The sequence below is a fragment of the Tupaia chinensis genome, unplaced genomic scaffold (assembly GCF_000334495.1).
Source record: "Tupaia chinensis unplaced genomic scaffold, TupChi_1.0 Scaffold144058_1, whole genome shotgun sequence".
In the NCBI taxonomy this organism is placed as follows: domain Eukaryota; kingdom Metazoa; phylum Chordata; class Mammalia; order Scandentia; family Tupaiidae; genus Tupaia; species Tupaia belangeri.
The window spans coordinates 106,106-131,728 of record NW_006203910.1 but is presented as its reverse complement, the minus strand read 5'-3'; positions in this window follow the sequence as shown (position 1 = coordinate 131,728).

Genomic DNA, 25,623 nt, shown 5'->3' with positions numbered 1-25,623 from the left:
TAGCCATTACACTAACTGCTGGTCCTGAGGACAGATTTTTCAAAACATCTTTATTTAGGTATAATTTACATGCCATAAAATGTATTCCTTTAATGTATATTATTCAATGGTTTTTTATATATTTATGGGGTTGAGTAGACATTACCACAATTGATTTGGGAACATTTTTATCACCCCTCAAAAATAAATTTCACACCTCTTAGCCTTCACCCTCATTCCCTTAGGGCAATTCAAGCCTACTTTCAGTCTCTATAGAGTTATCTATTTTGTAAATTTCATATAAATAGCATCTTGAATCTTATAATATGTGGTCCTTCCTGAGATGCTTTTTTCAATTAGTATAATATTTTTGAGATTCCATGTAGCATATATCATCAGTATTTCATTCCTTTTAATGGTTGTATACTATTCCATTGCCTGGGTATACCACAATTTGTTTATCAGTCATTAGTTGTTAGACATTTAGGTTCTTCTTTGGCTATTATAAGTAATGTTGCAAGAATTCATGTACAAGTTTTTGTGTGAGCTTGTTTTCATTTCTCTTGGGTATATACCTTGGTATAGAATTGCTGGGTCATACAGAAATTCTGTTTAATATCTTGAGAAACTTCCAGATATTTTTCTAAGAATGCATTGTTTATGTTCATGCCAGAAATTTCTCTATATCCTTGTCAATATCTCTTATTACCTGTGTTTTGATTATAGCCATTCTACTAGATGTAAGGCAGTATTCCATTGTTTTTGATATGTACCTTCCTTATGGCCAATAAAGTTGACCATCTTTTCATGTATTTATTGGCCATTTATTTGTTTTCTTTGGATAAGTATCTCTTAATGAACTTTTCAGATGTGGAATTTACAAGTTATAATTTTTTTTTCTTGTTTTGGGGTTGGCTTATATATTTTTTTTGACCATGGGCTTTGAAGCACAAAATATTTTAATTTTAATGACATCTATGAATCTACTTTTTTCTTTTGCTAATTGTGCCTTGTGTGTCATATCTGACACTGTTGCATAGTCCAACATCTGGAAGATTTGCACCTACTTTTTATCCTAGCATTGCATAGGTTTAGAGTTTATATTTATGTCTGAAGTTCATTTTGAATTAATTTTTGTATATAGTGTGAAGTAGGAATCCAACACCATTCTTTTACATGTGGATGTTCAGTTGCCCCTGCAGCTTTTATTGAAAAGATTGTTTTTTTTCTCTATTGAATCTTTTTTGGCATCCACATTCAAAATCAATTGCCCATAAACATGAGTGTTCATTTCTGGATGCTCAATTCTATTCCATTGATCCATGTATCCATCCTTATGAAAGTACCACACCATCTTAATTAATGTAGCTTTGTAGTAAATTTGCAATCAGGAAGTGTGAGTCACTAATTTGTCTTTTTTTTTTAAAGATTGTTTTATTCTGTATCCCTTGCATTTCCATATGAATTTTAGGATAAGATTGGTAATTTCTGAGAAGAATGCAGTGGAAATTTTGATAGGAATTGCACTGAATCTGTAGACAATTTTAAAGAGTATTATCATTTTAGCCATATTAAATTTTCTAAGTAATTAACATGAAATCTCTTTCCATTTATTTAGATAATTATTAATTTATTTCAATAATATTTTCTAGTTTTCATAATATACATTTTGCACCTTCTTTGTTAAGTCAACTTCTTAGTATTTAATTTTTTTCTGTGCTATTATAAATGAAATTGTTTTCTGAATTTCTGTTTTGACTCATTCATTGCTATTGATCTTGTATCCTTCTATCTTGCTAAGTTTGTTAACTAGCTCTAATAACTTTTTTATTAGATTCCCTAGGATATTTTTTAGAAATAAGACAAGGGTATCATCAAATATAAAGTATTTTACTTCTTCCTTTTCAATTTTGATGCCTTTTATTTTATGTGTTTACCTATCACCCTGCTAGAACCTCCAATGAAATGCTGAGGTCATTTGCAACTTTAGAAAAGTGGCATCCAATCTTCCACCATTTCATACGACTTTTGTTATAAACAGCAATGAGTTTTATCATGTGTAGAAAATTATCTTTCTTCCTAATTTGTTGAGTGTTTTCATCACAAAATGTTGACATTTGTCACATTTGTATTACATATCTATTGAAATAACATGTTTTGATCCCTTATTCTAACATTATGGTGTATATTACATGAATGATTTTGGAATGTTAAGTCAACCTTGATTTTTTAATATTATTATTTGCCAGAGGGCATATGTACTCACTAGAGAGACAAAGAGAGTGTGAGAGAGACAGAGACAGAGAGAGAGAGAGAGAGAGAAAAGAGAACACTATCTAATGGGACATGGGCATGATGTAATTCTCCCTTCTTTCATTTTTCCATCCAACCAGGATTTGGGGTATATATGCACACATTCCTGGAGTGTTTTTTAAGCTGCAGGGGTCAGGATTTGAACCACGGGTGGTTGTGTGGGATATGGCTTTCTGTACACAATGCTTAACCACTGAACTACAGAACTGGCCCCAAGCCTTGAATAGTAAAAATAATACACACTTGCTTTTCATGATATATAAACCTTTTTATATGTATCTGATTATGATATATTAATTTTAGTATTTTGGAGACCAGCAGTTAGCGTAATGGCTATGTCGCTGGACTCCCATGTAGTCGACTGTGGTTCGCGTCCTGGACCCGGTGGCTTAAAACTCACACCGGGCGCGTGTGCGTGCGTGCCCAAAATCCCAAGAGGAGAAGGGAGAAGGGATTGTGGCGTGGCCATCCCCCCTGGGGGGTGAATTCTCGCATTCTGTCTCTCTCTCTCTGTCTGGTGAGCGCATGCACCCTATAAACCTCTCCAAAAAAAAAAAAAAAAAAGAAAAAAAAAGGAAAAACAAACAAAAAAAGAAATACAAAAAATATTAGTATTTTGCTTTAGTATTAATATTAATGACTTTTGGCTTTCTATTTTTTTTTTGAGAGGTTTTTGCCATAGGGTGCGTACACTCGCCAGACACACAGAGACTGAGAGACAGAAAGCAAGAAATCATCCCCCAGGGAGGATGGCCACGCCACAATCCCTAATCCCTTCCCCCCCATTCTCCTCTCCGAATCTTGGGCACGCACGCACATGCACCTGGCGTGAGTTTTAAGCCAGCGACTCCAGGACGCGAACTGTGGTCGACTACATGGGAGTACAGTGACATAGCCATTATGCTAACTGGTGCTCCCCCTTTCCATTCATAAGAGATATAAAATTACTTTTTTTCCTTGTAATGTCTTATTTTGATAGCAGATTAGTATTAAATTATAAAATAAGTTGGAAAATATTCTTTACTCTTATTTTATTTCAGAAAGTTCATGAGGTCTAACTTCTTTATCAGACATTTTTTTTTTTTTTAGAGGTTTTTGCTATAGGGTACATGTGCTCACCAGATAGACAGAGAGAGACAGAGAGACAGAAAGCGAGAAATCACCCCCCGGGGGGATGGCCACGCTGCAATCCCATCTCCATTCTCCTCTCAGGATCTTGGGCACTCAAGCACACACGCCCGGTGTGAATTTAAGCCACCGGGTCCAGGACCCAAACCGCAGTCAACTACATAGGAGTTCAGCAACATAACCATTACACTAACTACTGGTCCCTCTTTGTCAGACATTTCTATGAGTTCCATTGTTCTGTCTTTAGATGAAGAGGAGTTATTCTTTTTCCTTGAGGGAGAGGCATTTTCTTGGTTTCTCATATTTCTTGCACCTCTGCAGTGATTTCTGGTCATCTGTTTGGTTATATATTTCTTCCTATTTTCTAGAAGTTCAATCTGAGCATTCAGAGGCATGCAGGAGGAGGTGATCTGCAATCCCTTTGCCATTACATTTTTCTCCCTTTGTGAGGCAAATTCAGTGGGAATTGAGGAATATGTTCACCCTAATAGTATTTGGATCTTTGCTACAGTTCACTTAGACCTGTGTAGACAGTGTATGGAGGCTGAGCAGGAAAGTGATGAGGTAAAAGAAAAAAGATAAGAAAACAGAGAAAAAGAAGAAAAACAAGAAAGAGAGAGAGAACAAATAGAGGGGAAAAAAAGAAAAAGTTTATATATTTATTTTTTTAATTTTAATTTCTTTTTAAAGTAAAAAATTGAAAACTGTTTCATGCACAAACGCACTGCCTGAAAGCATTAGTTCTCAGCTCCTATGGAGGAGTCAGTCTTCTTTTGCCCTTCTGCCTCTCCAAAATTAGAGGGGGGTAAGGGGATTATTAGCAAGATAAAGGCAGATCTGAAAGCCAAGAAGATATTTTACCTTAAAAAATTTTAAAAAAAAGAAAAATTAGCAAAAAATGAAAAGGCAGAGAGAGACAGAGGAACAGAAAGAGACAGAAACAGGCATGTAAAAGGATGCAGGTGGCCCTACCACTTGAGAATGGGATCTGGAGGGTATATATTTTCAGCAGAAATCTTCATTTCTCTTAGTCCCTGAAAACACTAGTTCTCAGCTTTTGTGGTGAATTTTTCTAGGTCAGAGGTTATATATTCTACATCTGAAATTCGATCTTCTGCATGATCTAATCTTCTTTTGATATATTCAAGGGAGGTTTTGATTTCCTACATTACAGCCTTCATCTCTAACAGTTCTGTTTGATTTTTTCTTATGATGTGTATCTCCTTTTCCAGATCATGCAAGAACTTTCTCTCCTCCTGGAAGTTGCCTCTTTTCTTCTGCATTTTCTGGAATTCATTGTCTCTCTTCTCTTGCATCTCTGTTAGCTTAGTCACTATGAATATTCTAAAGTCTTTACCTGGCATTTCCATGAGTTCCCTTGTATTGTCTGTGGAGGATGAGTTCTTTTCCCTTGGGGGAGAAACATTTTCTTGATTTCTCATCGTACTTGTGCCTCTGCAGTGGTTTCTGGTCATCTGATAGATTATATGATTTTTCCTATTTTTTGTAGTTAAATCTGAACATTCAGAGGAATGCAAGAGGAGGTGACCTGCAGTCTCTAAACAGTACCATTTTTCTACCTTTGCACAGCTGACTCAATGGAAATTGAGGATTCATCTGACCCTAAAAGTATTCATATAGTTGGCTACTGAGCAACTAGACCTGTCTAGAAAATTAGTGTGGAGGCTGAGCAGAAAAGTGGGAAAGGTAAAAAGAAAAGGAAAAGGAAAAAAAAAAAATCTTTGAGCAAAACATGAAACCCGCATGGTACACTAGCACACCTTGTGAATGGGGCCCCTCAGAACTCAAATATAGATGGCTGCTGATTGGCTTGTCCTATGAGGGCAGGGGGAAATGTAAGAATTAACAAAGACAAAAGAGCAGCAGAAAGCTAAGAAGTTTACATTATTATTTTTAATTTAAAAAATAGAGAGAGAGATGGAGAGAGACAGAGAGAATAAATAGGGTGTTCTAACCTGGCCCCTGGCTACATCTGGGGGGCAGGAAGGTGAAGTCTGGGCAGAAGGTCTTTGGAGGTCCTCTTCCCTCAATAAGAATAGTGATTGAGGGCAAGAAAAAAGAATGTCCTAGCTCAAAGATAGAGTGGATTTGCCCTTTTTCCACCTTTCTGTTCTATTCAGGCCCTCATTGGATTAGATGATGCCCACCTACATCGGTAAACATGCTCTTTACTCAGTCTGCTGATTCAAACACCCTCACATGTGTACCCATGTTTTATCAGCTGTCTGGCTCAGTTAAATTGACACAAAATTACTTTTTGACAACTTTTATTGTGTTTCAGTTACGTATTTTACTATTGTTTTGATAAATATACTACAAATTTTTCATGAACTGTTCTCAAGTAGTTTAACTACTATTCTGCATTAAAATTTTTTATTGAATTCTATTTGCTTGAGCATGCTAATCAATCACCGAAGTGCCTTATTCCACTGTCCTGCAATGATATAAGGGTTACAGTTTTGTGTATATGGCTTTCATGTTTGGGGTTTCAAAGCACTGATACCAGATATTTTCAGTTTGTTTTCTGGGGGAGTTTCATTTGCATTTATATTTTAGCTATCTGTGATAACTTGTTAAATATTAAAAAGACATTCTGCTTCTATTGGAACATTTGTATATTTACAACTATATTTATGTAAACAGCTATGACTTCTCACTTTCTGTCTCTCTGTCTCTCTGTGTCTGGCGAGCACATGCGCCCTATACCAAAAACCTCTCTAAAAATAAATACATAAATAAATAAATAATAAAAAAAATTGAGAGTTGATTTTGAAGTGAAGAAAAAAAATTTGCCACATCAGACTTTATAAATATTACACCACTTATAGTACTTCTATTTTATAGACTACTGTGCATATAAATATAGAAATATAATTCTTGACCTGGTTATATAGCCTAGTGGCTAAAGGAGCTGGATTTTTTTTTTTTTTTTAAGAGAAGTTTTTGCTATAGGGCGCGTGTGCTCACCAGAATGACAGAGAGAGGAGAGACGGAAAGTGAGAAATCATTACGCCTCAATCCCTTCTCCTTCATTTTCCTCCCAGGATCTTCGGCACACACGCATACACACTTGATGTGAGTTTAAGCCACTAGGTCCAGTACTCTAACTGCAGTGAACTATGTGGGAGTCCAGCAAGTAACCATTATGCCATCTGCTGGTCCCATAAAGGGGCTGGATATTACATGACTGTCTACACAGTTCAAAATCCAGCTTCAACAGCTTGAAAGCCACACTAGGTATAGGTGCATGCATGACTCAAATCCCGGCACAATGGAGAAAGGGAGAATAAGGGCTTGCGGCATGACCATGCCCCATGGAGAGTGCTTTCTTCCTCTTTCTGTTTCTTTGTATCTCTCTCTGGTGAGTACACATGCCCTTTGGCGAGTAAGAAAGAAAAAGAATTAAGAGTTTCTCAAGGGACCAGCAGTTAGCTTAGTGCCTATATTGCTGGACTCCCATGTAGTCGACTGTGGTTCGAGTCCCGGACCCAGTGGCTTAAACTTACGCCAGGCATGTATGTGTATGTGTCCAGGATCCCAAGAGGAGAATGGAGGAGAAGGGACTGTGGCGTGGCCACCCACCCTGGCGGGGTGATTTCTCACTTTCTATTTCTCTATTTCTCTCTGTCTTTCTGGCAAGTGCATGTGCTCCATACCTAAAACCTCTCCAAAAAAAAAGAAAGAGTTTGTCAAGTTAATATGAATCATCCCATTACTATCTTTTTGAAAAATCCAAGAATAAAACAATCAGAGCCTCTCCATTTTATCATATAAATCCAAAATATAAAGTTAAGTACCTATTATATGTAATTCTCAGTGCCATGCAGTGGATGCTGATGGTATAAATTATGATTTAAGCTCATAAAGGGCTTTCAATTCAGGAGACAGAAAAATACATGTGTTCCCTGGGACGAGTAGCTTTTTTTCTTTCCTGTTGGCTAATTTCATATATCTTAACCATTCCATCAATTATCATAAAACTTACGGAAATTCACTTTCTCCTCCCCAAGGGGTGAAGTAAGATAAAAATGATTGAAATTGTATTAGAAAATTTTGTAAAGTAGATTTAAACTGCTCCTGTCATACAGAAAAAGTACCTATGTGATATGATGCATATGTTAATCTGCTTTTCTTTTAGGTATTAATATTAATACTTAAATGCATCCCATAGCATCATATTATAAACTTCAAATATATATCATTTATTTTCCTAAAAAGAAAAAAAAAATGAGTATTCTTGATTCAGCTCCTTTCTCTCTACTCTCTTCTTGGTATCCTCCACACCCAGTTTGGAATCACATTTCCCATAGTGATTATTTGTTCTGCTTTCTTCCTCAATGGCTTCACTTTTGCAAGGCCAGGCTCTGTTCCTATTGGAAAGTGGACATTCACAGCAAACATGCTATAATATACAAAAAGCTTGGTGAATATACAGGGAATGGAATTTTGACAGAAATATACAGGTCCAATTAGAGATCATTCATGTTGGATGTGGTTGAATAGAGTCTGGTGCACAGTAATGGGTTTCCACAGACAATGGACTAAGTGGTTATGATGAGTGCCCAGTGGAAATGCCTTCATTCATAGCATCTTAAGTAGGGCTTTCGTTTGGTAGTATCTTGTTTGGTTTCTGTTGTGTTCTTTAAGTTCTGGTGTGGATTATTCAGCCAATGAATTTTAGGCTTAAGTTAGTTAAAAGTGATACTATTATTTGTAATCAAGAACCAAGTACACATTATTTGTCATTTTTAAGGCACAGATGTTTATAATAGACATTTCAGTGTTGTCATGAAGATTTCATGAGGTAGCTCATAAAAAATTTTCAGCACAGTGTGTAAATCTTATTATATTTGATACATATAATTTTAAATATGTATTATTTTTATAGTTTCCAACAATTTTTTGGTATTCTAAGAGACTCTAATCAGGATAGTAGAAGTCATTTAAATATATTAATATTTGGAACATCATTAGTAATATAGGCTTTTTTAGGCCAGATGTATCAACATGTTAATTCTTGCTGTATGTTAGCTGGCTAATATTTGATTAAAGTCCTAATAAAATAATAAAATGTGATCGGTATGGGTCTAGCAGAAGATGTAATGATTATACTGTTGGACTGCCACATAGTCAACCACATTTGAGTCTCAGATCAGGAGGTTTAAAACTCAGACCGGGTACACGTGCTTCTGTCCCTGAAATCCTGAGAGTAGAGTGGAAGAGAAGGGATTGCAGTGTGGCCATTCCCCTGGGGGATTATTTCTCCCTTTTTATCTCTCTGTCTCTCTGGAAAGTTCATGCACCCTATAGCAAAAATCTCTTTAAAAAATGATGAGTATGCCTGGTTAAGTGCTGTACATTGAGAGCCAGATCACTCATAGCTGACCATGTTTCAAGTTCCAGTCCCAGTTGAAGGAAACAGGCCATGCATCTGTGTACGTGTATGCCCCTAATCCTGATAGAATTGAGAAATGAAGGAGAAAGGATTGTAGCATGACCATGCTCCAGTGGGGAGTGCTTCTCTCTCCTTTTCTCTCTCTATCTGGTGTGCACATGTGCCCTCTGGTAATAAAAAATGACAGATGTTAAAATTATAGGGGTTCTTTTTAAAATCAGTTTTGCTATAGAGTATGTGTACTTACTGGAGTGAGTGAGCGAGAAAAAGAGAAAGAGAGGAAAATAAGAAACCCAGCAGGATTGCCACACTGTAATCCCTTCTCTTTCATTCTCCTATCAGGATTTTGTGCATCCATGCACACACACCCGGCATGATTTTCAAGCTGCTGGGTCCAGTACTTGAACTGTAGGGTTGATCATATAGGATGAAGTTGCCTAAACCTCCATGCCACCTACTGGCCTAAAATTATAGTTTAACGTTAAGTGCTTATTTTTATTTTTATTTTTTGGAGAGATTTTCACTGTAGGGCGCGTGCGCTCGCCAGACAGACAGAGAGAGACATAGAGACAGAAAGCGAGAAATCACCCCCCAGGGGGGATGGTCACGCCGCAATCCCTTCTCCTCCATTCTCCTCTCGGGATCTTGGGCACGCACGCACACATGCCCGGCGTGAGTTTTAAGCCACTGGGTCCGGGACACGAACCGCGGTCGACTACGTGGGAGTCCAGCGACATAGCCATTACTCTAACTGCTGGGTCCCAAGTGCTTATTTTTTAAAGATGATATCACAGACTCATTTGAAATTATATTTTGAAAAATAAAAGTGTTATAGTTTAAGCACCTGAGTGATTATGATGAAATACTGAGTGATTCTAGGAAATACTGAGTGGGTCTAGGTAATGATTGCAAAGGCAAATTCTATTTCTAGTATATCAGAAAATTAATGTTTATGAAACCCATATTTGTTTTGAAATGAACAAATTTAGACTTTTTGGTTCAAGGAGATAAGTGCATGTGATCAGAGAAGTAGACCAATGACTAGGATTAATGATTTGATAGCATCTTCATATTCAATCTTATTATTTTGCCTTTTTTCCAAAAGCAAACTATTTTATCATTTCAGTAAAATCTAAAAGAAGATATCTAAGATCAGTGGTGCATGCTACATATTAAAAGATAGTCATAAGCTGTCTTGTTAATTAATATTGTACAGAACAAAAGAAGGAAATTTTGATTTAAAAATTGTACTTCATTTTGAGTTCTAAAATATCTAACTGCTACAACTACATGGATTATGTTAATAGGATTATTACCACTTCTTTTATTTCATGCAGAGTAAACACTTTTTGTTTTACTTATTGAAGTATAGAGAAAACTAGGCTCACATTTCAAACATTGTTGTGCTACTGTATATTTCATCACTCAGGAAAGTACATTAATTAGAAGCAGTCTTCATAATGATTTTGTATACAACATTCCCTACATGCTACATTTTCCATATTAAGTAGTTATTCATTATGAACCTCTAAGGAGAAAAACTTAGTGAACTTACTGTGAGAATAAACCCATGATCTATATTTTTTTATATATACATTTTTTAACATTATTCATAGATAGAACAGGTATATACACACATGAGAGTTACGGAGAGAAAGATGACCACCCACCAAAGGGTCTGGTTACACTGCAATCTTACAGTCCCCTTCTTCCAGTCCGTCATCCATGATCTATAATTAATAGTAGTTGGAAATATTTACACTATTTAACCATAGTGAGAGGTAAAATTGCTTAGAGTGGGGAGTGTGCGGTACCTCAAGTCATAATTCCCTCAAATTTTGTAGCAGTTGTTGGTTATTAACATGTATTACAAAGTTTAGCTGTCAGCTAAGCAGTCAGAGGTCTCCAACTTTATCCTAATACTCACAAAATATATGACCCTGCACTATAGACAGGAGAGTTCATTGAACAATGTCATGCATTTCTAATTTTAAGATTTAAGATTCATCTCACAGTAGCGCACATGTGAAAAATGGCCTCCCCTCCCTGATAATATAATTTCTTCCAAACCACTGTTAGAAACATTTGAATACCATTACTTTCAGGATAATCAACAACCCTTATCTCACTACATTCATTATCTTAATCTTAGTCTTTTCAGCACTTGACTACATCACTTATAGTAAATATACACATTACTCCATAATCATTTTTTATTGCCTTACAACTAGGTTGTAATCTGTTCCTAGTTATAATTCTCTCGCGGAGACAAATAATCTGTCTCAGATATACATAATGAATGACCTATAATATTGATTACGTAAATATCTGTAAAAATTAATTATATAATTGAACAGATCATAGCAATCTACAGTTTAAACATTGGTTTACTGACATAAGCTCAGAGATGTTATGGAATATTCCATCTACCCAAAACACTAATAAAAACCAATAAATGCTTGACATTAGCTGCACTATTAAACAACAAAAAAGGACAATAAGTGATCCTATTTCATGTTCTAAAAATTGAGTGATAATTTTTTTTTTTTTGGAGAGATTTTTGCTCTAGGGCGCATGCGCTCACCAGACAGACAGAGAGAGACAGAGAGACAGAAAGCAGGAAATCACCCCCCAGGGGATATGGCCATGCCACAATCCCTTCTCCTCCATTCTCCTCTTGGGATCTTGGGCACGCACGCACATGCGCCCGGCGTCTGGGACTTGAACCCCGGTCGACTACATGGGAGTCCAGTGACACAGCCATCATGCTAACTGCTGGTCCCCTGAGTGATAATTTGACCCACTCTTATCAAAGAAAAATTATAAAATAGAACACTTTATTTCGTGTTTTTTAAAGCCATGAAAGTGAAATATTGCCTTCAAAGAGTCACAATTTAACATACCCATTATGTGGTAGGAAAGCATTATCATTGTAGAATGGCCTAAATATATGAAAATATTCACAAGTGAAAAAATTCTCAGTGAGGCTTTGGATTCTCCTTTATATTCATATTATTCTAGCTAATATTTCTGTACAAAGATACACAAGGCTACAGAAAACAAGCAGAATACATAGTTATTTATCATTTTGGTTGCTAAATCCAACATACTTCAGATATTTTCTTTTTTTGTTCTTCTTTCTTTCTTTCTTTCTTTATTTTTGGAGAGGTTTTTGCTATAGGGCATATGCGCTCACCAGAAAGACAGAGACAGAGAAACAGAAAGTGAGAAATCACCCCCCAGGGCGATGGTCACACCGCAATCCCTTATTCATATTATTGTAGCTAATATTGCTGTACAAAGATACACAAGGCTACAGAAAACAAGCAGAATACATAGTTATTTATCATTTTGGTTGCTAAATCCAACATACTTCAGATATTTTCTTTTTTTGTTCTTCTTTCTTTCTTTCTTTCTTTATTTTTGGAGAGGTTTTTGCTATAGGGCATATGCGCTCACCAGAAAGACAGAGACAGAGAAACAGAAAGTGAGAAATCACCCCCCAGGGCGATGGTCACACCGCAATCCCTTCTCCTCCGTTCTCCTCTGGGGATCTTGGGCACGCATGCACATATGCCCGGCATGAGTTTTAAGCCACCGGGTCCAAGACTCAAACCATGGTCGACTACATGGGAGTCCAGTGACATAGCCATTACACTCACTGCTGGTCCCAGCTTCAGATATTTTCAACAGTTCGATTTGTGGCTGAAACTTGTACAGCCAATTAGAAAGTATTGTTACTACAGTGCTCTTCTATTACTGAATCACAGTAGTTTAAACACGCTTATGTTCATTAAATATTTTAAAAAGTAATTAGTAATTAGTTAAACAATAACCCCACAGCATATTGTCTTCTTATGTATAAATGATAGAAATAACTTAATTTTAAGACATTCAGAATTCCTTAGGATTTAAGACAAATAGAAAATAGAAAACTTTTAAGTAATAGCAAAGTGTTCTTATACTAAAGAAGCAAGAATAACAAGTATAGTGAGGTAATGTATTTGTACAAATAAATGTAGATTCTATAAATTAACTAAATGTTTCTATTATTGTATAGTCTATAGCTTTTTGGATCAGTCAACAGCATCAATTCAATTTTTTGGACTGAATTGTACCTTTCCAAATTCACATGTTGGAGCTCTAACCCCAGGACCTCAGAATGTTAGTAGATTTGACTGATAGGGCCTTTAAAGTGGTGATTCAGGTTAAATGAGGTCATATGGATAGGCCTTAATCCAGTCTGATTGGTATCCTTAGAAGTGGAGGAAATTTAGACACAGAGAGAAACATGAGTGATTCATATACAAAGAGGAAAGACAATGTGGGGAATTGGTGAAAAGGCAGACATCTAAAAAGCCATGGAGAGAGGCCTTAGAAAAAAATCCAATCTGCAAAAATCTTAATGTTGAACTTCTAGCCTTGAGAACTGTTAGAACATAAGTTTATGTTTTTTTTTTTTCCAGTCACTCAGCATTTAGTATTTTGTTATGGTAGCCCTAGAAAACGAATATGGCAATCTGTGAAAAAATCAGTCGAGTAATTAGGAAAAGAGCATTTGTTGGATGTAGTAGGGATTACATAAATAGTTGATAAATGAATAATATCAAAGAGGAGTAAATTGATAACTAGATGTTAATGAAGAATCTAGGGGAGAATAAAATCAGCAAGAGGCAGATTAGGAAGCTAAAGGCCCATGTTCTCCCACAGAGAAACTGAGTTACCAATAACGTAGAGACCATAGCACCTTTGTGTAACTTTAGAGATAACTTGAGAAGTTGCAGCACCCTGGCAAAGTAAATTTTAAATAAAAGGTTGTAGAAAAAGTGTTAGGGGCCCTGAGCTGAATCCAGTAATAAACAGGGACGGATGCCCATGAGGAAAAGAAGGTAATGGTAAGAGACCCCTTCAACACGAATTGACTGATGCCCTAAAACAAACAAACAAACAAACAAACAAAAACCAATATATTTCGGAGGCTTCACTGGCGCTTACATCACATAATCACATTAATTTAGAAAATAAAATCCGGGATTTAAAGAAGGAAGTAAGTCAAGTGAGAAGTCAAGCTTGAAAATGAAAATTTTGAGTTAAAAGTTACAGTCAAAAAGCAAGCAAACAAAATTGAAGAGCTTCAGAAGACCCAGGCTAAGGATGAAAATGAACAATTAAAGAAACTTACTGAGTTAAAACAATCTCTGGAATATAATTTGGATCAAGAAATAAAGAAAAAATGGTGAATTTGAGAAAGAGAGAACTGGATTTAAGAAACTCTTGGAAATGACAAGAAAGAAATGAATATGAAAATGGAGAAATTAGTTTCAAAGGAGATTTAAACCCTAGTCAATCTGAAATGGATATATTCAAGTTAATATGCAGTACCTTAAGAAAACTTAGAGCAGTTAAGAGCAAATAATTATGCTTCATCTCTAAGTCAGATGGAACCCAAAATGAGAGATCTAGAATCTGAACTCCTCAAAATAAGAGCTTCTCAAGAAGATTCTAGTGAAACAGAATTAGAAAAATATAAGCAACTCTGTCTAGAAAAAAAATCACAGGTTATAAAATCATTATCCGAGCAACTGGCAGAGACTGATGAGAAGTTAGCAGCAATCAGAGCCAAACATCTTGTGGAGAAACAGCAGAATAGATATTTACTCAACAGTCATACTACAAGACCAGTCCTGGAGTCATCTCCTGTTGGAAATCCTGATAATAGTTTAGTTTACAGCAGAATCTCATTGCAAGAGAAACTTCAGTGCTTCCTAGCTCATTTTTTAGGCCTTCGAATAAGAGCTTGGAGAATGATGTGTTCCAGGTTCACCAGAGAGACACAGAGAGAGAAAGAGGCAAAGTGAGAAAGCAAGAGCCAGATCTGGGACTCACACTGTGGTGGCCATGTGGTAGTCCAGCACCTTAACCACCAGGCCACCTGCTGGACCCAATGTTTGTCTTTAATTTCATGGAATAATATGCTTAATTGACTTATACATGTTTAGTAAAGGTCATCATTATCTGTTACTAAAGAAACAAAAGAGAAATTTTACAATTTTTTAAAGTCCCTAGAGCTCTTATTTTGCAAAGATGTTCATTCAATAATTCAATAAATGTATCTAAATTCAATAAATGTATCGATATTCAATAAATGTAACTAAACTGAAAAAAGAAAAGAAAAAACGTGCTAGGGAAGGTTATAGAATTTCACATGCCCATCTGTACTCCTCTCTTTCTATTCAATGTATGTGGGACAGCCAGGACAAAATCACTCACACTGTAGTTCTTTCCTCAGAACAAAAACAAAAGAGTGGACCATGCATCCAACATTCTGGCATTTGTGGGAGCTGCCTGGTATACTATTTTTGTCATATGACTCAGAGCACTGATAAAAGACTGGTGGGATTTTTTTTTAGAAGCCATTGAAAACAGATGTATTGAGGAAAGAATATTTGAGCTTTAGTTTTTATTTTAATTTATTATTATTTGTAAATTAAATGGTTAGTTTTACAAGAAGACTCCAGGGATATAAAAATGTTATGGGTTTCTGGAAAAAAAAGTAAGTAAAAGATGCTTAAGATTTAGAGATGATTAAGAGCACACACTAGCCTAGAGAAGATACATTTTCAGAAATGTCTGTATGATGTCCTATAAGCTCTATCATTACTGATAAATGAAGGCCTTACCCTGTGGAAATCAGTCAACAGAGACTGGGAGAGATGGTTGTTTCTCAAATTTACAAGTCTCAAAAACAAAAACAAGCAAACATAAGACATAAAAAAAATGAGGCCAGTAGGTAGCTTGGTAGTTAAGTCACTGGACTGACATATGGTTGACCGCACTTTGAGTACCAAACCTGGCAGCTTGCTTGCTCTCTCTCTCTCTCTCTCCTCTCATTTGCCCTCCTTCTCTTTCTTTCGCTGGTGAACATGAATGCCTATAGTAAGTTAAAAAAATAATAATGATAATGATAAATAAACTTATATATTTTAAAAAAAAAGAAACCAGAAAATGTTTCTCTCTTAAGGGTAATATAAAAACTCCTGTAAGTGACCCTGCAGAAATGCAGATTTTCAGCTGTCTGACTAAAAATTTTAAGTAGCTAGCATCCCAGAGATGCTCAATGAGCTAAAATAGAGCACAGATACACAAATAATCAAAATCAAGAGAACTGTGATGACTGAAATAAGATTATCAATTAAGAGATAGAAACTAAAAAAGAATTGAATTCTGGACCAGCAGATGTCTTAACGATTATGTCACTGGACTCCTGCATAGTTAACCACAGTTTGAGTCTTAAAACTCACACTAGGTGCATGTGCAAGTGTGCCCAAAATCATGAGAGGAGAATGGAGGAACAGGGATTGTAGTGTGGCCATCCTCCCTGGGGGGTGATTTCTTGCTTTCTGTCTCTGTTTCTCCCTGTGTATCTGGTGAGCACACATACCCTATAGCAAAAATCTCTCTTAAAAAATTCTGAAACTAAAAAACTTCAATAACTGGACTAAAAGATTTGCTAATGTGGTTCTACAGAGATGCTTGGGCAGAAGAATCAGTGATTTTGACTTAAGTGACCTATGGAACACTCTATTCTAAGCATTGTAACATATGCATTATGTGAGTCCTAAAGGAGAATATAAAAGAAAAGGAACAGCTTGTTAGGAAAAAATAATGGCTGAAAACTCCCCAAATGTGAGGAAGAAATTCAAGCTCAAAAAACTACAAACATTTTAAGTGTAAAGAGATCCATCACCAAGATACTACATACTTAAATTTTCAAAAGTCAAAGATAGTGACAGAAACTTGAAAGCTGTGATAGAAAAGTGAATGTTAATGTACAAGAGAGAACCCACAAGATCATCAGTGGATTTCTCAAAAGAAACATTTCAGGTCAAATACTGTCAAACACAAATACTATATATGGCAAAACTATCCTTCAATAATAAAAACATTAACTTATCCAGATAAACAAAACATAAAGGAGTTTATTACCACTAAACCTGCTACATAGCAAATATAAAGGGAGTCTTTCTAGGAGAAAGGAAAGATACTAGCAAGTAACACAAAGCCATGAAAATATAAAATTCTGTATTATAGTTAAATTCTTGAATGAAAATGGTATCTTATACGCACATAGTTATGTGAATAAGTTCACTTTTGATTTTTGTATATATTTTATTTTTTAATTCCATATAATCTATTCAATTTATTAAACATTGTAATAAACATAGTAAACTAGTGCTCCAAACATATGCTGTTTATGTGGAAGACACTGTAAGAGGAGACAAAATAGAGTCTGCTTTGCAATCAACAGTATAAGTTCCTTCTATAGAATGGAAAAATAAAAGGACAAATCTAGGTGTCTAAAAGACTCACTGTACACATTTTATGTATATATTTTGAATGAGTAAAACTTGATAGTACGTTAATGCATATACTACATAAAGATGTGATTGTTCCATCAACAACACAAAGTGAGGGAGTGGAGCTGTATAAGAATAGTTCTTGTTTTTGAAATTAAGTTATAGGTTTAGAATGTTATAACTTTAAAATGTTTTATGTAATTGCAATGGCAAGCACAAAACATAGTTATACAATTATACAGAAGGAAATGAAACTAATCAAAGTATGTCACTACAAAAAAAAATCCATAAAGCATGAAAGTAGTAAAAGAGAAAAGGAGGGACAAAAAGGTACAAGAAGTACAGAAAACAATGAACAAAATGGCAATATGAAGTTTTTCATATTATTCTAAATGTTCATGAATTAAACTCCTGGATCAAAAGACATAGATTGGCTGAATAATGAAACAAAACAAGATTTAACTAAATGCTGTTGCTATAGTTTGAATACATCTCCCAAAATGTAATATATTGAGCCACTGTAGAGGGATTAGAAGGTGAAAACTTAATCTGAGTATGATGTTTTAAACTATGGCCTTTAGGAAGAGATTAGGATGAGGGTGAGGCTCCCATGCTTGAGTCTCCTTATAAAAAGAACGAGAGGGAATGAGACCAGAACAGGGAGACTCCGACAGGTACAACCACTCTCCTTTACTCTCACCCTCATGGTGTGAGCAGAACTCTGTATGACCCACCAGAACTGGCTCCTGGAACTTGGACCTCCAAATCATGAACCAAATAAACCTCTATTCTCTTAAATTAAAAAGTTTAGTATTTACTTTTATTAGCAGCAAAAGGGAGTAGAACAGCTATCTGTGTGAAATTTTAAGGACACACATAGGCTGAAAGTGTAAGTGTGGAAAAAATATTGCACGCAAATAGAAATCCAAAAGAGTACAGGGGGAGGTACACTCATATCAGACAAAATAAACTTTAAGTCAATAACTGTTACAGGATAAAAAAGACATCCTATAATGGTAAATATCTATTCACCAGGGGGATATAATCTCTTAGTCCATTTTGTGTTGTTGTAACAGAATACCTGAAACTGGATATATTGAAAACAATAGAGGTTTATTTACCTCATGGTTCATGAAGGCTGAGAAGTCCAAAAGCATGCCATCGATATCTGGCAAAGGCTTTCTTGCAGTATCATTCCATGGCAGAAGGTAGAAAGACGGAGAGAACATGTGCAGGAGGGCTGACATTTAGTCTTTTATTGGGAATTCACTCCTACATTAACTGACCCACTCTCATGATAAGGGTATTAATTTATTCATGAGAGTGAATAAATTAATTTATTCAATTTATTAAATTAAATTAATCATTGCCTCCTACAGGTCCCAACTCTTTTTAAAAATTTATTTATTATTTTTTATATTACATTTAATCCCATCTATCTTTACAGATGGGGGATACAGTTTCTCATCTTTCTGCAGGTGGATACCCAGTTTTTCCAGTACCATTTGCTAAAGAGGTTGTCCTCTCCCCACTGGATTAATTGGTATCCTTTGTTAAATATTAGTTAACTGTAAGCTTTGGGGTTTATTTCTGGGGTCTTTATTCTGTTCCATTGTTCTATAATATTTCTTTTTCCAGCACAATTACCATGGATATCAGTCAAGACAAAGACATTACTATCCACATCATCAGCAGCAGATAGCTTTTTTATTTTTTCACATTATTATTACTTTTAAAAAACATTATTGTTATTTTGGGGGACCAGCAGTTAGCGTAATGGCTGTGTCGCTGGACTTCCACGTAGTCAACCACGGTTTGCGTCCCAGACCCGGTGGCTTAGAACTCACGCCGGGCGCGTGTGTGTGCGTGCCCAAGATCCCGAGAGGAGAATGGAGGAGAAGAGATTGTGGCATGACCATCCCCCCTGGGAGATGATTTCTCACTTTCTGTCTCTCTGTCTCTCTCTGTCTGGCGAGCGCACACTCCCTATAGCGAAAACCTCTCCAAAAAAAATATTATTGTTATTTTTTAAACATTCAATCACAATACATCATTTGGTTTATAAAGAGAATTTACCTAACATGAAATACTTCTCAGACCAGTATAATTGAGAATACTATGCATGTTATCATCAACAGGTAGAAAACAATTTCTGGGTCCCACAAGTGTCAAGCCTCCCTATTTTTTTCTCCTGCTTTCCTTCTCTATACTTTTCCCTTCTCCCCCCAACTTCTACACTGTCTTCAGCATCCATAACTATTTTCACCTCTTTTATGCCCTTCAATATTTCAATCTCTATTATAGAGTCCAGATAGTATATATTAAGTGGGTACATAAAATATCTTTTGTAGAATGGCTTGCTTCACTCAGCAATAAATCTTCCATATTTGACAACTTTCTATCAAATGCCAGGGTCTTATTTTTAATGGTTGAATAGTATTCCATAGAGTATATGTGCCACACTTTTTCAATCGATTCATTTGTTTGTAGACATTTGGGTTGGTTCCATGTCTTAGCAATTTTTTTTTTGTCTTAGCAATTGTGAATAATGTTGCAATAAACATTGATGTGGAAGTGTTTTTCCAACAGAGCATTCCCATGTCCTTTGAGTAGACACCCAGAAGTGAGATTATGGATCACATGGTAGTTCTATTTGAAGAACCTCCATATTGTTTTCTACAGTTGCTGAACCTTTTTACATTCCCACCAACACTGTAGGAGAGTTCCCCTTTCACCACATCCCTGCCAACACATCATTTTTTGTATTTTTAATCTTCACCATTTTGACAGAAGTTAGATGGCATCTCATTGTGGTTTTAATCTGCATCTCCCTGCAATGAGGGATGTGGAGCATTTCCTCATATGCGTTTTGGCTATGTATATGTCTTCCTTAGAGAAATTTTTGTTCATCATTTTTTTTTTTTCAGGTTAACCGCTTGAGTTTGCTGTGAATTCTTGTTATCAGTCCCTTATCTGAGGTATAGTTTACAAAAATATTCTCTCATTCTGAGGGTTGTTGATTCACACTAATTTACATGTCCTTTGCTGTCCAGAAAATTCTTAATCTGATATAGTCCCACTTTCTATTTTAGGGAGTCTTATTTAAGAAGTCTTTGCCTACTCCAGTGTCTCCCAAAGTTTCACCAGTGATTTCCACCAGTAGTTTTATAGTTTGAGGTCTTAGATTCAGATCTTTGATCCATTTTTGAATTAATTTTTGTTAATGGTAAAAGGTGGGGATTCAGATTCATCTTTCTGCAGCTGGATACCCAGTTTTTCCAGTACCATTTGCTAAAGAGATTTTCTTTTTCCCTCATATCCTTTGTCAAAATCAGTGACTGTAAGCTTTGGGGTGTATTTCTGCAGTCCTTATTCTATTCCATTTGTCTACCTGTCTGTGGTTTTTTTGTTTGTTTGTTTGTTTGTTTTGTTTTGTTTTTGCCAGTACCATGCTGTTTTGATTATCACAGCTTTATAGTATATTTGGGGGTCAGGGAATGAGATGCTGCTAACTCCACTCTTCTTGCACAGGATTGCTTTGGCAATATAAGTTCTTTTATGATTCCAGACAAATTCCATGATTGTCTTTTCTAGATCTGTGAAGAATGTCTCTAGCATTTTGATTAGAATTGCATTAAATATGTAGATTAATTTGGGTAGAATTGCCATTTTGATTATATTAATTCTTCCAATCCAGGATCATGGGATGTCCTTCTACTATTTTGTGTCATTTTCAATACATTTTTAAAAGATTTTCATAGTTTTCTTTGTAAAGGTCATTGACTGTCTTAGTTAGGTTTGTCCCTAGGTATCTTATACATTCTGTGGCTATGGTAATAGGGAATCCTTTCTTCAGATCTACTTCATTCAACTTGCTGTTTGTATATAAAAATGCTATAGATTTTTGGATTTTGATTGTGTATCCTGACACTTAACTGTATTCACTTATTACTTCGATAAGTTTCTTCATGGAAACCTTTGGTACTCTAAATATACCATTATGTCATCTGCAAATAAAGATATTTTCAACTCTTCTTTGGCTTTTTGGATGTCTTTTATAGTATTCTCTTTTCTGATTTCATTGGCTAAGACTTCCAGCACTATACTGAAAAGCAGTGAAGAAAATGAGCAACCTTGTCTAGTACCAGTTTTTAGTGGAAAAGCTTTTAGCTATTCCCCGTTCAGTATAATGTTAGCTATAGGTTTGTCATATATGGCTTTTACTGTGTTGACAAATGACCCTTTTATACCAATCTTGCTGAGAGACTTAATCATGAAAAGATGTATTTTATCAAATTTCCCTACTCTTTCCTTGCCTGCATTGTTTCTGGAGAGAAGTCCGATCTTAGCCTTTTGGAATAATCTTTGTAAGCAACTTGACACTTTCCTCTTGCCACTTTTAGTATCTTGTTTTTGTCTGTGGTTTTGGCCAGTCTGTCTATGATGTTCCTTAGTATATGTGGGGTTCAATGTATTTCCTGGGTCTAGATATTTGAATGCGTCTCTAGATTTGGAACATTTTCTTCCAGGAGTTTGTGGAATAAATTATTAATGTCCTTATTTCTTCCTCTTTTAGGATACCAATTATTCAGATGTTTGGGCACTTGATGGTACCTAGTATTTCTCGTATATTATCCTTATTTTTCTTGGTTGCTTTCTCAGTCTTTTTGATAATTTTTTCTAGATTGGAGGTTTTGTCTCCTATATTTGAGATTCGATCTTTTGTGTGATCTAATCTACTTTTAACTTCCTTTTTCACAATATTCATCTCTATCAATTCTGTTTGTTTCTTTTTTATAATGTCTACTTCTTTCAAATTGTGAAAGGATTTCCTCAGCTCCTGGAGCTCATTGTCTCTTTTCTCTTGAATCTCATTTAGTTTGGTAACTATAAATATTCTGAATTTTTTGTTCGACATTTCCATGAGTTCCATTGTGTTTTCTGTGGGTGATGAGGAATTGATATTTTCCCTGGGGGTGAGACATTTTTTCGGTTGCTCATATTTCTTATGCCTCTGCGATGGTTTCTTGTCATCTGGTGATCTACTTGTTCTTTCCTAAATTATTCATGATATCTACGAGTATTCAAAGGTGTGCAGAAGTAGGCAATTGTTGATCTCTCTTCTGTTCTGCCTCCCCAGTGATCACCAGCAACTTGTACTGTTGTCACTATTTCTGAGAGTCCAAAGGCAAGTGGGGGAGGGGATGAGCCATGAGTTGCGGCCATTAAGCCCTGTAGTCACAGGTGGTCTGCAAGGCCCTTCACTGGAATGGGTGTCCAAGGTCCCAAATCTTAAAATGATCTCCATGGCAATTAAATTTCAACATGAGTTTTGGATGCAATTTTGAATCTATAGCATATAATAATCATAAATATATGTAAGCCACTATCATAGAATCATATATATATATATACACACACACACACACAAACAATATTAATATATATAATATTAATATAATTGAAGGGAGAAACATACAGTCCCACCATAATAATAGGAACTTTCAATACACCATTTTCAGTAACAGACAGATTGACCAATCAGAAAATAAATAAATAAAGAAAAAGTTTACGGAACCAGCAGTTAGCGTAATGGCTATGTCACTGGACTCCCACGTAGTCGACCGCGGTTCGCGTCCCGGACCCGGTGGCTTAAAACTCACGCCAGGCGCGTGTGCATGCGTGCCCAAGATCCCGAGAGGAGAATGGAGGAGAAGGGATTGCAGTGTGACCACCCCACCTGGGGGGTGATTTCTCGCTTTCTGTCTCTCTGTCACTCTCTGTCTGGCGAGCGCACACACCCTATGGCAAAAACCTCTCAAAAAAAAAAAAAAAGAAAGAAAAAAGAAAAGAAAAGAAAAAGTGTACTTAAAAAACGCTATAGACCAATGTAACCTAACAGATGTACAGACCACTTCAACCAGCAACAGCAGAATATATATTTTATTCAAGTACACATGGAACATTCTCTAACATAAACCACATGTTGGGTCACAAAACAAGTTTCAAAATATTTTTAAAATATTAAAATTTTATATATCAGTTATCTTTTCCAGTTAAAATGGAATGAACCCCAAAATCTACAGCAAAAAACCTATTAAACAACATATCAATGTGTCACAGAAGTCACAAAGGATATTAGAAACTACACTGAGAAAAATGAAAAATAAACCCAATATAAAAAAACTTATGTGATGCAGTGAAAGTAGTCCTAAGAGAGAACTTTATAGCTATAAATAAGCATCTAAGTTGAGAAATAAAGATTTTAAATAAAAACTTAACCGTATAACTCAGAAACTAAACAAAGAATAACAAATAAAGCCAAAAGCTATTTGAAGGCAGGATAATAATAAAGCTTAGAGAAGACATTAATAAAATTCAGAAACTAAAAATAGAAAAAAATCAATAAAACTAAATTAATTTTTGACAATGTCAACAAAGTTGGCACACTCTTAGATGAAATGAGAAAGAAAAGAAAGAAGACTCAAATAACATAAATCAAATGAAGAAGAATGAAACTGGAACCCTATCTTTGACCATTAACAAAATCAACTTAAAATGGATCAGGGATCTAAACATCAAACATCAAACTATAAAACTACTGCTGGAAGCAAACAAACAAACAAACAAAAACAAGAAAAACTCTTAGAGACCTTGTTGTAGGCAAAGACTTCTTAAATAAGACCCCTAAAGCACAGGCAATAATTTTATCATACAACCTAGTAATTCCACCTCAGGAATCTACCCAGAGGATAGGAAAACCCTCAGTTGGAAAAACATTTGCACATCCATGTTTATTGCAGCATTATTTACAATTGCTAGGTCATGGAATCAACCCAAATATCCAAAAACAGGTAAGTGGATTGAGAAAATGTGGCACATGTACTCTATGGAATACTACTCAACCTTAAAAATAATGAGACCTGACATTTGCTATAAAGTGGACAAAATGAAAGATTTAGTGCTAAGTGAAGCAGACAGACTGTGAAAGACAGGCTTTGTATGTCCCCACTCAGTATATACCTACTGAAGGTCAGCACTCTATAGCAGAAACTGAAAAATTGGAAGATATAATAGAAGAGAGGGCAACTGTAGATACCAGACATAGTACGTAGGGTGAGAGAATCTTAGGGGGTGAGTAATAAGGGGAGGGAGGGAGGATATCAGGGATCAGGAAACAAATCAAACGATACATTTAATTGAAACAAAAATAGAAAGTTATTTGCTGATGACAATGTACATGGTAATATCTTTGACTTGACTGATAACGCATTGTATTCATGCTGGAAGGAACCATGTTGTACACTGTAAAGATGTTCAATGATTAAATGTAAATAGTGAATATATAGATAATGAGCAATCAGGAAAAAAATTACAAAATATTTCTACATACACTGGCACACATAAGAATAAAATACTCAGGCTGCACAGGAAACCTGGATTTAGTTCTCAGCTCAGCCTAAACAGGCCTGGGATAGTGGCATGTTCCTATGGTCCTAGCTAGCTGACAGACTGGTATGGGAGGTTCATGATATGGTGAGACTGTTAAAAATTCCTTTCTCTACCTTCCATGCTTGCTTATGCAATTTCTCTCATAAACAATATATAAAGAACACAGTTGGTGAAATTCACATTTTCTGATTTTTAAACATATCACAAACTTAGAGTAATCAAAAAAGAGAGTTGCTGGCATAATGACAGATGTGTAGAGTAATGGAATGAAACAGATAACACATGCCGGGGTCCAGCCTCGGCGTGGGTGGGTTATTTCGACGAAAGTGGCGAAGGTGAACAGAAGACAGAGGCCTCGATGCCTTTTTATGCACGTTCTATGTCGGACACCCCTCAGAGGTCATCCTCTGAGGAGTGACAACTGTTAGGAATTATCGTGCCTTTTTATTGAAAATGTGTTACAAGTAAATGGGAGAGGGGCTAGTGTTTTAATTAACAACTCAAATTTTTTAACAATAAAGAACATAGATTTTATTTAGGGTTTGATTAAGGGTGGGTCTAGTGCAGTTCCTATTCAGGGGTGGATTAAGGGTGGGTCTAGTGCAGTTCCTCAATTGTAGGTGGTTCTCCATGGAATGCAGTTTTGGGAAAAGTGGTTCTGGAAAGCAGGGATGATTATCAGCTGATGCGACGTAGCAGCCATCTTGTGATTACTGGGAATGGTGCTGAGAAAAGAAAATCTCAAGAATAGATATTAGTTTTTATGGATCTTAATAAAGAATGATACTTATATAGTTTTGTAGGGATTTATAATTTAATTTGATGAATCCTAATATATTTATCTATTTCACTTGGAGAGAGCGGAGTTGTCCTGGGTTGGCCTAATCCTATTTTACATAAAGAAAGGATTAAGTTTACTTTAAATGTATTTTGAAGGGCCTTCCAAAGGTCAAGATTACTTCTGCCTAGAAAGAACTT